Source organism: Bos indicus, chromosome 28, assembly GCF_029378745.1.
Source record: "Bos indicus isolate NIAB-ARS_2022 breed Sahiwal x Tharparkar chromosome 28, NIAB-ARS_B.indTharparkar_mat_pri_1.0, whole genome shotgun sequence".
Lineage (NCBI taxonomy): Eukaryota > Metazoa > Chordata > Mammalia > Artiodactyla > Bovidae > Bos > Bos indicus.
Window position 1 is genome coordinate 16,223,307 of NC_091787.1, and position 14,263 is coordinate 16,237,569.

Below are 14,263 nucleotides of genomic sequence, written 5' to 3' on the forward strand. Positions count from 1 at the left end.
TTTTTTTTTTTTTTCGTATTTAATACCTTCCATGGTAGAGATCAGCAAATAGTTTCATAAAGGACCAGACAGCAAGTATTTGGGGCTCTGCAGGCCATCGGGCCTCTGCTGTACCTGTTGGACTTCCCTGCCCTAGTGCAAAAGCAGCCAGACATAGCAGGTAGATGAACAAATACGGTTGGGATGCAATAAAACTTCATTTGTGCATACTGAAATTGGAACTTGGGTCACCTTTGTGTGACTATTCTTAGTTTGCAGGCTGTAAAAAATGAGGCTGATCCCCTGGAGAAGGGCATGGCAACCCACTGCAGTATTTTTGCCTGGCGAATCCCATGGACAGAGGAGCCTGGCGGGCTACAGTCCGTAGGGTTGCACAGAGTTGGACACGACTGAAGCGACTTAGCATGGCACTGCATACACAGAAATAAAATGTGTGTATTAATTCCTTCACTTACAAATATTTACTGAGCACCTCTTTTATTGAAGTAGCATAATTCTACATGTGTATTCAGGATGCCCAAACTCAACAAGCACTCAGGAGAGTGAGAGTGAGATGAATTTGCAGTAGGACAGCTGATCCCATCTGCCATTCAATTCAGTGGCCATCTGCCCCAGAGTGAGCCTCCAGCAGGACCACAGCCCATGCTATTCTCTATGCAACGCATAGGACAGACATCTGGTTTACTATGCTCTCTTTCCTTCTCTGGGGTGGCGACAAGACAGAAGCAACTCTAGTGCTTTCTATTTCATTAGCAATTTACTATCACATTCTAAATATTTCCTACTAAATTACTTCCATTACTTTGTAGGGCACAGGAATAAACAAATATTTATGGAGAATCCTCCCTATTTCTAAAAATGTGCTAAACTGAGTCAGAAATTAAAGAGAAAATGCATAACCTTTAAAAAAACATCAGAATCATGCTCATGGACTTAAATGCTTCTTTTTGACATTATTTTATCAAAAGAATGAAACCTGGAGGTTTGTCAACAGTTAATGCCTGGACAGGGAACCAGATCTGTCAGTAATTAATGAATGGTGAGAACTTCCAATGAGGATGTGGCGATTGAAAATGCGGAAGTTATGGGAAGAACAAGCTTAGGTCTGGGACCCACAAGAAACTCTATCTGTTCTGCAGGAGAGTGGATTGCCCTTTAAGAAATGTCAGATCGGTTTGCTCCCCTTCATCTGCCCACAGCCTCCTCCCTCCCCCAACACATACACTAAAGTGTTAGTCAGAGAAAGGGAAAGCCAGATGGTTTTGGGGATTAGCAGTGAGGAAAGGCCCAAGTTTCACCTCAAGGTTGTTATTAAATTCTAGCTCGGATTGGCAGGGATACAGAATTCGGGCCATCTGAGAGCTCTTTGGGAGTCTTGGTCCAGTTCCTAATGAGCAGGTGTTGACACGGAAAGGCTGCCTGTACATCGGCACTGCAGGCATGGAGCACTGCAGCTACCTGGGTGTTACCTGGATGGTGCCCCATTCTCCCCAAGACTTCCTCCCGCCCCAGGAAACCATGCTCAACTCTACATATCCAGCCACATTCTGCTCCCTCTGGCAACAAACCCAATAAAAATCCATCAACCAAACAATTTAAAGTGTTGACTATTCTGCAGATGTGGTGGTTTTACAACACTCTGCCCCAATTTAAAAAATCCTTTCCAGCACAGTCAGATTTCATTTGGGTCCCAGAACATTCCAATACCCCCTTGAAGATGTGCTTTTTCATTACAGATGACACATTATATTAACCATTTCTTTTCACCTTTTTTTTTTTTTGGCTGTGCAGCATGTGGGATCTTAGCTCCTCCCACTAGGGATCGAAGCCCATGCCTGCTGCACTCAAAGAGTCGGGTCTTAACCATTGGACCACCAGGGAAGTCTTTATTAATCATTTCTTAGATTGCAACTGGTCTCAACACTCTTTTCAATGAGAATAAGATAGACATCAAAACTTCCAATACAGGGTTTTGTTTTGTAGCCATGTTAAGATCTAGGAGAATTTGGCTAAACTCTATATTCCACCAGGGATTTACTAAATAAAAATACCACTGTACTACAGATGTGTACAACATACGCGTCCCTGTCAGGGAGCTCATCAATTAGACTAGCAAGAAAAGCACAGAATCATGGCTAGCAGTTTAACACAGAAGCAATACCCATGTCTACTTTTAACAGTAACTGTTTAGCCAATAGATTTTTTTAAAAAGACTCTGGATCCCATGATTACATGAGCTTTAAGAAATAAATAGGAACATTGATTCTGCTTCCAAACCAAATTTTACAAGCCTGTTTCACAATGGTGATGTTTTAAAATAAAGACATGATGGTTTTTAGAGAAAAAGTTCCCCAGTCTTTATGAGTTCTTGTGAATGTTAAGAGCAAAACAAAAATTCTAAAGGAACCACTCCATTTCATGATGTTGTGTTCCACTAGGGTGGCAATAAAACCAGCCTTTTGTATAGTCAGATCATCTTGAGTTTTAAGTAATTCTGTAGATTTTATAAGGCTCAAACCTCATATAGAGAGTAGCAACAAAAACACAAATAATCCTGAAACTGTAAATCAGTAGGGCTGTTTTAAAACTAACTTTTATTTACTTTCCCCCAATCATCCATACATATTCATTCTAAAAATTTCAAATCATGGATTAAAAAAAAGGAAAATAAAATCCACTTTGCCACCATGGCTACTCACATGTTAGAATGACCAAAATGATAATCTACCTCTGGGATTACATAACAAGTGTAGGCAAAAATGTGGAGAAAGGCGAATCTTTGTGCACTGTTAATGGAAATGTAAATTAGAAAACAGCATGGACGTTCTTTAAAAACTAAAAATAGAACTACCATATGATCCGGCACTTCTACTTCTGGATACACAGCTGAAGGAAAAAAAAAATCACCATCTCTAAAAGATATGTGTCCCATTGTTCACTGCACTGCAGCATTATTTACAATAATCAAGACATGGAAATAACCTAAGTGTCTATCAACAGATGAATGGATAAAGAAAAATTACACATATCTGCACACACAAATGGAACATTATTCAGCCATTAAAAAAAGAAATTCTGCTGTTTCTGACAACATGGGTAGACGGTGAGGGCAATATGCTAAGTAAAACACGTAAGACCAAGAAAAAACAAATACTCTATGATCTCATTTACATGAGGAATCTAAGAAAATCACACTCAGAAATACAGAAAGCAGATTAATGGTTGCCATAGAAGTAGGCGGAGGGTGCGTGAAATGGATGAAGATGGTCAAAAGGTACAAACTCTCATTTACAGGATAAGTTCTGGAAATATAATACACAGCATGGCAACTAAAGTTAATAGTAGTGTATCGTATATTTGAAAGTTGCTAAGAGAATAGATCTTAAAAGTTTTCATCACAATAAAAAAAGTTGGCAATTTGTAATGTGATATTAACTAAACTTATTGTGGTGATCATTTTCTATATATACATATATCCAATCATCATGTATACCTAAAATTCATACAATACTCTATGTCAACTATATCTCAATAAAACTAGAAAATCATATTGCCATCATGCAGAAATAATGACCACACAATTTTGCTGTATATTCTTCCAAGATTTGTATATATTTATTTATATATTATTATATCATATATATATATATATATCACTTATATATATCATTATGTACCACAATATAATCATACAAGGGCTTCCCCAGTGGCCCAGCAGTAAAAAATCCACCTGCAATGCAGGAGATGCAGTTTTGAGCCTTGAGTCAGGAAGATCCCCTGGAGGAGGATATGGCAACCCACTCCAGTATCCTTGCCTGGAGAATCCCATGGACAGAGAAGCCTGGTGTGCTATGCTCCATGCGGTTGAAAAGAGTTGGACACGACTGAAGTGACTGAGCATGCATGCACGCATAATCATAAAAGTAGCAATAAAATCTGCCTCTAAATATATATATATATATTTATATGTGATGAAAATACAACTATATATAATGAACATCCAGGCAGCTCACTAAATACTCTTCCAAAACTTTTAAATGGTTGTATAGTATTCCACGTGATGAAGAATGACATATTTAAAAAAAATTCAGCCCCCTTCTATTAGACATTTAGATTAACTCAATTTTTCCATGAGAGAAACAATGCTATAAATGACTACTCATACTCATATGATTTCACATACCCATAAGTAACTTAGGATAGATTTCTAGAGGTAGATTTCTGGCAAGACATAACAAATTTGACTTAATGGGTAGACTGTATACTTAGGGACTGATAAAAATATAGTTTATTTCCTATGTCCAAGAATTTCTCTATCGATGGACAGGATGAGAAACCTAGGGAAATATATTACCTATGCTAGGTAAATTGACTACTTTTGTTTTTACTTATAATTTATCCATAGTTGAGATTTATTTAAGAGCTGGACTGTTTTTATAAGCCTAAAGTCAACATATCTGTGATAATTTTATCAGGGCCACATTTTGAATTCCTCAAGGACTATGGAACAAAAAATGCCTTGAATCTCTACTGGTTTGGGGTTGTGTAGACAACCAAAACTTATACTGACTTATAATACAAAAAAAACACATAAATAATCAAAATCTTCCAAAGTATTAATGGGAGGAATAGTTTTGCTCTTGATGAGACAACAAAGAACTTACTGTTCTGTAAAATCCAGAAAGATGCACAAAGATTATAATATCACAATACTGATAAGACTATTTACACAAAATTGCCAAATTCATGACATGCATGCACATAACAGGTGTTCTATAATAAAACTACTTAATATGTGAAGGATTGCCAAAACGGTAATAATTCTCCCCTAACCCACAGCAACAGTTATTTGGATTTGGTAGTGGGTCTGTTTCTCCACTTGGAAACTAACTGAATTCTTCTTATGACTTACTTTGGTCAAAAGAATATGGGGAAAAAAGCAACTATAGCCCTGCAGAGGTTGAAAGGATTTTCACATTTTCATTCTGTCCAGGAACCCTGCCGACCCGTCATGTGAATAATCCTGAGTTGGCCCGCACAATGAGGAGACCACATGGCCCACCACCCTCACTGCCCAGCCAGAGCCTCAAGACCCAGAAACAGGGGCACCTGCTGGATGGGCCCCTGAGCAAAGACTCCTGTGTAAACCTGATGGACTCGAAGAACCGCCTAGCTGATCCTAATCCAGATGGCCTACCAGAAGCAAAACAAATGGTTATTATCTAAGTTATCAAATTTGGGGTGGTTTGTTACACAGTGTAACTGATGCCGTAAAAGTCAGAGAATACAAATTAAAAATACTAAGAATTAAAGAGAAGGCAATGGCACCCCACTCCAGTACTCTTGCTTAGAAAATCCCATGGACGGAGGAGCCTGGTAGGCTGCAGTCCACGGGGCTGCAGAGTCGGACACGACTGAGTGACTTCACTTTCACTTTTCACTTTCATGCATTGGAGGAGGAAATGGCAACCCACTCCAGTGTTCTTGCCTGGAGAATCCCAGGGACGGGGGAGCCTGGTGGGCTGTTGTCTATGGAGTCGCACAGAGTTGGACATGACTGAAGCGACTTAGCAGCAGCAGTAGCGACAGCAAGAATTAAAAAGGAACTATCACTATAAAGCCTACAGACATTAAAAAGAAAGTGAACATTGCACATGACTTTTTGCCAATAAGTTGAAAATTCAGATGAAATGGAAAAATTTCTCAAAAAAAAAAAAGACAACTCATCAAAACATACACAACATTAAAAACTGAAAATAGAGTTGTCATCAGTTCAGTTCAGTTGTTCAGCCGTGTCCGACTCTCTGCGACCTCATGCACTGCAGCACGCCAGGCTTCCCTGTCCATCATCAACTCCTGGAGCTTACTCAAACTCATGTCCATCGAGTTGGTGATGCCATCCAACCATCTCATCCTCTGTCATCCCCTTCTCCTCCCTCACTCAATCAATTCAATCTCCCAGCATCAGGATCTTTTCAAATGAGTCAGTTCTTCTCATCAGGTGGCCAAAGTATTGGAGCTGTCATATGATCCAGCAATTCCACTCCTGGGCATAAATTCTGACAAAACTATAACTTGAAAATATACATGCCCCCCTCCAGCCCCCATGTAAATACAACCAATATTTACAAAAGCCAAGATATGGAAACCACCTAAATGTCCACCAACAGGTGAGTGGATAAAGAAGACGTGGTACAATCAAATGCTATGCAGCCATTAAAAAGAATGAAATAGTGACATGTGCAGCACTGTGGATGCAGCTAGAGACCATCATACTAAGTGAAGTAAGTCAGAAGGAGAAAGACCAACACTATATGATATTACTTTTATATGGAGTCTAAAATATGACACAAATAAACCTACCTATGAAATAGAAACAAATCCACAGACACAGAGAACAGACTTGTGGTTGCCAAGGGTGGGCAGGTGGGGGGGAGGGAAGAAAGGATTGGGAGCAAGGGATTACCAGGTGCAAACTAGTAGAATGGATGAGTTACAAGGTCCTACAGTATAGTACAGGGACTATATTCAATCACCATTTTGCTTTATCACAGGATAAGAATATACATATGTAAGTATACATCTGATACAGGTATGTATAACTGAGTCACTCTGCTGTAAAGCAGAAATGTATTAGCTAATGTGTATTCAGTTCAGTTCAGTCGCTCAGTCATGTCCGACTCTTTGTGACCCCATGAATTGTGGCCTGCCAGGCCTCCTTGTCCATCACCAACTCCCAGAGTTTACCCAAACTCATGTCTATAGAGTCAGTGATGCCATCCAGCCATCTCATCCTCTGTCGTCCCCTCTTCCTCCTGCCCCCTATCCCTCCCAGAATCAGGGTCTTTTCCAATGAGTCAACTCTTCACATGAGGTGGCCAAAGTATTGGAGTTTCAGCTTTAGCATCAATCCTTCCAATGAACACCCAGGACTGATCTCCTTTAGGATGAACCGGTTGGATCTCCTTGCAGTCCAAGGGACTCTCAAGAGTCTTCTCCAACACCACAGTTCAAAAGCATCAATTCTTCGGTGCTCAGTTTTCTTCACAGTCCAACTCACATCCATACATGACCACTGGAAAAACCATAGCCTTGACTAGACAGACCTTTGTTGGCAAAGTAATGTCTCTGCTTTTGAGTAGGTTGTCTAGGTTGGTCATAACTTTCCTTCCGGGAGTAAGCGTCTTTTAATTTCATGGCTGCAATCACCATCTGCAGTGACTTTGGAGCCCCCCAAAATAATGTCAGCCAGTGTTTCCACTGTTTCCCCATCTATTTCCCATGAAGTGATGGGACCAGATGCCATGATTTTAGTTTTCTGACTGTTGAGATTTAAGCCAACTTTTTCACTCTCCTCTTTCACTTTCATCAACAGGCTCTTCAGTTCCTCTTCACTTTCTGCCATAAGGGTGGTGTCATCTGCATATCTGAAGTTATTGATATTTCTCCCGGCAATCTTGATTCCAGCTTGTGTTTCTTCCAGTCCAGCGTTTCTCATGATGTACTCTGCATATAAGTTAAATAAACAGGGTGACAATATACAGCCTTGACATACTCCTTTTCCTATTTGGAACCAGTATGTTGTTCCATGTTCAGTTCTAACTGTTGCTTCCTGACCTGCATATAGGTTTCTCAAGAGGCTGGTCAGGTCGTCTGGTATTCCCATCACTTGAGGTCAGGGGTAACAGCCGAGAAGAGATACCCCATGCCCAAGGTCAGAGGCAGCAATCAAGAGTGCCAGGCTGTGACGGCGCAGGAGCAGCCGAGAGGAGCTACCCCACGTCCGAGGTCAGGGGACTGGCCGAGAGGAGCTACCCCATGTCCAAAGAGCAGCGTCTGCACAGGCACAGGAGGGCCGAGAGGAGCTACTCCACGTTCAAGGTCAGGAGCGGCGACCTCGTCCAAGGTAAGGAGCAGCACCTGTGCTTTGCTGGAGCAGCTGTGAAGAGATACCCCATGTCCAAGATAAGAGAAACCCAAGTAAGACGGTAAGTGTTGCGAGAGGGCAACAGAGGACAGACACACTGAAACCATAATCAAAGAAAACTAGCCAATCTGATCACATGGACAGAATGTGGTCCACTGGAGAAGGGAATGGCAAACCACTTCAGTATTCTTGCCTTGAGAACCCCATGAACAGTATGAAAAGGCAAAATGATAGGATACTGAAAGAGGAACTCCCCAGGTCGGTAGATGCCCAATGTGCTACTGGAGATCAGCGGAGAAATAACTCCAGAAAGAATGAAGGGATGGAGCCAAAGCAAAAACAATACACAGTTGTGGATGTGACTGGTGATAGAAGCAAGGTCCGATGCTGTAAAGAGTGATATTGTGTAGGAACCTGGAATGTCAGGTCCATGAATCAAGGCAAATTGGAATTGGTCAAACAGGAGATGGCAAGAGTGAATGTTGATATTTTAGGAATCAGCAAACTAAGATGGACTGGAATTGGGTGAATTTAAATCAGATGACCGTTATATCTACTACTGTGGGCAGGAATCCCTTAGAAGAAATGGAGTAGTCATCATGGTTAACAAAAGAGTCCAAAATGCAGTACTTGGATGCAATCTCAAAAACGACAGAATGATCTCTGTTCGTTTCCAAGGCAAACCATTCAATATTACAGTAATCCAAGTCTGTGCCTCAACGAGTAATGCTGAAGAAGCTGAAGTTGAATGGTTCTACGAAGGCCTACAAGACCCTCTATAACTAACACCCCCAAAAGATGTCCTTTTCATTATAGGGGACTGGAATGCAAAATTAGGAAATCAAGAAACACCTGGAGTAACAGGCAAATTTGGCCTTGGAGTACGGAATGAAGCAGGGCAAAGGCTAATAGAGTTTTGCCAAGAGAACACACTGGTCATAGCAAACATCCTCTTCCAACAACACAAGAAAAGACTCTACACATGGACATCACCAGATGGTCAACACCAAAATCATTGATTGGATTCTTTTCAGCCAAAGATGGAGAAGCTCTATACAGTCAGCAAAAACAAGACCGGGAGCTGACTGTGGCTAAGATTATGAATTCCTATTGCCAAATTCAGACTTAAATGGAAGAAAGTAGGGAAAACCACTAGACCATTCAGGTATGACCTAAATCAAATCCCTTATGATTATACAGTGGAAGTGAGAAATAGATTTAAGGGCCTAGATCTGATAGATAGAGTGCCTGATGAACTATGGATGGAGGTTCATGACATTGTACAGAAGACAGGGATCAAGACCATCCCCATGGAAAAGAAATGCAAAAAAGAAAAATGGCTGTCTGGGTAGGCCTTACAAATAGCTGTGAAAAGAAGAGAACCGAAAAGCAAAGGAGAAAAGGAAAGATATAAGCATCTGAATGCAGAGTGCCAAAGAATAGCAAGGAGAGATAAGAAAGCCTTCCTCAGCGATCAATGCAAAGAAATATAGGAAAACAATAGAATGGGAAAGTCTAGAGATCTCTTCAAGAAAATTAGAGATACCAAGGGAACTTTCATGCAAAAATGGGCACAATAAAAGACAGAAATGGGATGGACCTAACAGAAGCAGAAGATATTTAGAAGAGGTGGCAAGAACACACAGAAGAACTCTACAAAAAAGATCTTCACAACCCAGATAATCATGATGGTATGATCACTCACTTAGAGCCAGACATCCTGGAATGTGAAGTCAAGTGGGCCTTAGAAAGCATCACTACGAACAAAGCTAGTGGAGGTGATGGAATTCCAGCAGAGCTATTTCAAATCCTGAAAGATGATGCTGTGAAAGAGCTGCACTCAATATGCCAGCAAATTTGGAAAACTCAGCAGTGGCCACAGGACTGGAAAAGGTCAGTTTTCAGCCCAATCCCACAGAAAGGGAATGCCAAAGAATGCTCAAACTACCACACAATTGCACTCATCTCATAGGCTAGTAAAGTAATGCTCCAAATTCTCCAAGCCAGGCTTCAGCAGTACATGAACCATGAACGTCCAGATGTTCAAGCTGGTTTTAGAAAAGGCAGAGGAACCAGAGATCAAATTGCCAACATCCACTGGATCATCAAAAAAGCAAGAGAGTTCCAAAACAACATCTCTTTCTGCTTTATTGACTATGACAAAGCCTTTGACTGTGTGGATCACAATAATGTGTATTGCACAGTGTGAATCAATTGTACTTCACTAAAAAAAATTTTTTTAAACTTACACAACATGAAAAGGAAAATCTTGAGGCTATTTTTTTTTAAAGAAATTGAAATCACATAAAATCATCCCAAAAGGGAAACAGCACACCTATATGGTTTCTCTAGTGAATTCCATCAAACATTTAGGGAAGAACATATCAAATATTATTCCAATTCTGAGAAAATAATGGCGATAGAGACAACTCACTTTACAAGGCTAGCATAACCTTGATACCAAAACCTAACAAAGAAATTAACAATAAAAAAATACAGAATGATCTCTTTCATCAAGATCAACTCAAAAATACCTTAAAAAATATTAGCAACATTGAATTTAGCAGTAAAGTGGGGTTTTATTCCAAGAATGCAAACTTGATTTAACAAGTCAAAAAGTATCAAGGATACTTGTGACACAAAAATGTAACACAGTATCTAATAAAGGAAAACAGTCTATATATGATAATTTAAAGAGGCACAGACAATTCTTTTAACAAAATTCTAACCACGTGGGAGATAACCTCTTGGCCACTGCTCCAGAACTTGGATGTGGGGTATCTCCTCTCTGCCACTAGCAGGCTCCTCTCTGCCACTCGCCAGGAGAAATATGAATAACCTCAGATATGCAGATGACACCACCCTTATGGCAGAAAGTGAAGAAGAACTAAAGAGCCTCTTGATGAAGGTGAAAGAGAAGAGTGAAAAATTTGGCTTAAAGCTCAACATTCAGAAAACTAAGATCATGGCATCCAGTCCCATCACTTCATGGGAAATAGATGGGGAAACAGTGGCTGACTTTATTTTTTTTGGACTCCAAAATCACTGCAGATAGTTATTGCAGCCATGAAATTAAAAGACGCTTACTCCTTGGAAGAAAAGTTATGACCAACCTAGACAGCATATTAAAAAGCAGAGACATTACTTTGCCAACAAAGGTCCATCTAGTCAAGGCTATGGTTTTTCCAGTAGTCATGTATGGATGTGAGAGCTGGACTACAAAGAAAGCTGAGCACTGAAGAACTGATGCTTTTGAACTGTGGTGTTGGAGAAGACTCTTGAGAGTCCCTTGGACTGCAAGGAGATCCAACCAGTCCATCCTAAAGGAGATCAGTCCTGGCTCTTCATTGGAAAGCCTCAGGCTGAAGCTGAAACTCCAATACTTTGCCCACCTGATGCGAAGAGCTGACTCATTTGAAAAGACCCTGATGCTGGGTAAGATTGAAGGCAGGAGGAGAAGGGGATGACAGAGCATGAGATGGTTGGATGGCATCACTGACACAATGGACATGAGTTTGGGTAGGATCTGGTAGTTGGTGATGGACAGGGAGGCCTGGCGTGCTGCAGTTCATGGGGTCGCAGAGTCGGACATGACTGAGCAGCTGAACTGAACTGAATCACGTATGATATTAAACCAAACCTCACCAAGTTAGAAACAGAAGGAAATTTCCTCAGAATGATTTTCAGCAGTCTATCAAAGACCTACAAAAGCTATTATGATAGCATAATGGTGATATATTGAACTTTCTACTAAGAGTAGGAACAAGGTAAGTAAGGCCACTCTTGCCACTTCTATTCAGTATCATACAGGAGATCTTAGCAATGTAATATAAGGCAAGGAAAAGAAAGTCATCAAGATTGGAGATAAAGTAAAACTGACCCTTTTCATAGAAAAATGCTAAGAAATTTACAAACCACCGCTAAAAGAAATAAGTGAATATAGCTTGATTTCAGAATATAAGATCAATACAAAAAAATCACATACACTGACTGTGAATAATTGGAAAATGAAATTTAAAAAAAGAAACACATTTTTGAAAGTACTATAATCTATAAAATATGGAGAAATAAATCTAAGACATACAAGACCTTCACATTGAAATTACACTGAAATCATTGCTGAGAGATCTAAATAAGATCTAAAGATCCAAATAAATGTAGAGATATCCCTCATTCATGGACTGGAAGTCCTAACATTATTAAAATATCTATTTTCTTCAGATCAAGAGCCATAACTCCACCATGTTTTTAAACAGACACACTTAAAAATTTGTATGAGAATGTAAGGACCTAGACTATCTAAAGTAATGTTGAAAAATAAAAACAGATTTGGAAGATTTATATTACCTGAATATAAGACTTACTCTAAAGCCACAGTGAGTAAGAGTGTGTGGTACTGGTGTTGGGACAAACAGATCATTGGAAAAAATAGGCCTGCACTGATACCTCGAATTTATTTATAATAAAGGCACAAAGCAATTCATAGGGAAAAGAATGTCTTTTGAACAAATGAATAAAGCAACCTCATACCCATATAGATAATAATAACTTCTATCTTCACTTCGGGCTTCCCTGGTGGCTCACATGGTAAAGAATCTGCCTGCAGAGAAGGAGACCCAGATTTGATCCCTGGTCAGGAAGACACCTGGAGAAGGAAAAGGCAACCCCCTCCAGGATTCTTGCCTGGAGAATTGCATGGACAGAGGAGCCCGGCAGGTTGCAGTGCACAGGGTTGCAAAAGAATCAGACACAACTGAGAGAAGAACACACGCACATAAACGCACGCCCCCACTCGACAGTATACACTGAAAGGAATTACAGAACTCTGTATCTTTACCAGACACTTACAGAGGTCCAACCCACAACAAGTTGCTCGTCATCGTTAGTCATTGTGGAAAGACAAATTAAATCCACCATGAGACACCACTCTCATCTACCGCAAAGGCTAAAATGAACAAGACTGATACCGCCAAATGTTAGCAATAGTGTACAACAACCAGAACCCTAATACACTGTTAGAAGGGGTGTGAAATTATACAACCACCTTGGGAAAAGAGGTTTCCCAGTTTCTGACCTTATGAACTAACAAATCCACTTCAAGATGCTTACACAAGAGACCAAAAACCAGGTGTCCACAAAAGACCTGTGTAAGAATATTCAAAGTAGATTTATTCACAATAACTTAAAACTGGAGACAGCCCAGATGTCCATCAATAGGTGAATGAATAAACTACGGAGTGTGCATAAAATTAATATTACTTAGCAACCAAGAGCAACAAACTACTGTTATACACAACAACACACTGAGTCTCAGAAACACAATGCTGAGTGAAAAAGATCAGAACAGAAGTTGTCTCTGGGAGTGGCTGTGAATAGATATGAGGTGGTAGAAATATTTTACATCTCAACGAGGCTAACTTGTAAAAATTCATCAAATGGCACATTTAGGTTTTTTTTTTTTTTCATTCCATTGTATGTACATCTCACCTAAAAAGAGGAAACACTGATCTCCAGTTAGTTGTACTAATGTCAACACCTTACTTTGAAATGCTTAAGTAAAAAATAAGATGGATCGATGGACGGATAGAGAAACTGGTAGATAGATATTTGGGAAATAAAACAAATACAGCAAAATTTTAATTGTTGACTCTAGATGGTGGGTAAATGGGTGTTCACTGTATAATATTTCAACTTTTTTATATATTTGAAAATTATCTTAATAGCATGTTTGATAAAAAGTAACTGATACTATATGGTAGACCACTTTTGTTTCCATACAGTTTTCATATATGAAAAGTTACTTTCTCACAATCCTGTAAGATAGATAACTGCTAAGTCACTTCAGTCGTGTCTGACTCTGTGCGACCCCATAGACGGCAGCCCAACAGGCTCCCCCGTCCCTGGGATCCTCCAGGCAAGAACACTGGAGTGGGTTGCCACTTCCTTCTCCAATGCATGAAAGTGAAAAGTGAAAGTGAAGTTGCTCAGTCATGTCTGACTCTCAGCAACTCCGTGGACTGCAACCTACCAGGCTCCTCCATCCATGGGATTTTCCAGGCAAAGTACTGGAGTGGGGTGCCATTGCCTTCTCCAAGATAGATAAGACTGGCATCATTAACATCATTAATAGATGTTAACTATTTTACAACTGAAGAAGCTGTCTCATAAAGGACCTGTTCAAAGTGTTAGGGAAACAAATTGTAAAGCAGTTTGTTGTTGTTCAGCCGCTAAGTTGTGTCTGACTCTTTACAACCCCATGAACTGCAACCACAAGGCTTCCCTGTCATTCACTAACTCCCAGAGTTTGCTTAAACCCATGTCCATGAATGAGTGATT

General features: G+C 40.0%; 1 protein-coding gene across 1 annotated transcript in view; it reads right to left on the reverse strand.

Moving 5' to 3' along the window:
- Positions 1-14,263, reverse strand: part of LOC139180332 (uncharacterized) — a 368,615-nt gene continuing 354,352 nt past the window's right edge. Inside the window, exon 5 of the mRNA XM_070781800.1 lies at positions 1-14,263. This exon is cut by the window's right edge and continues 111,146 nt beyond it. The gene's annotated coding sequence lies outside the window, so the exon portion shown is untranslated.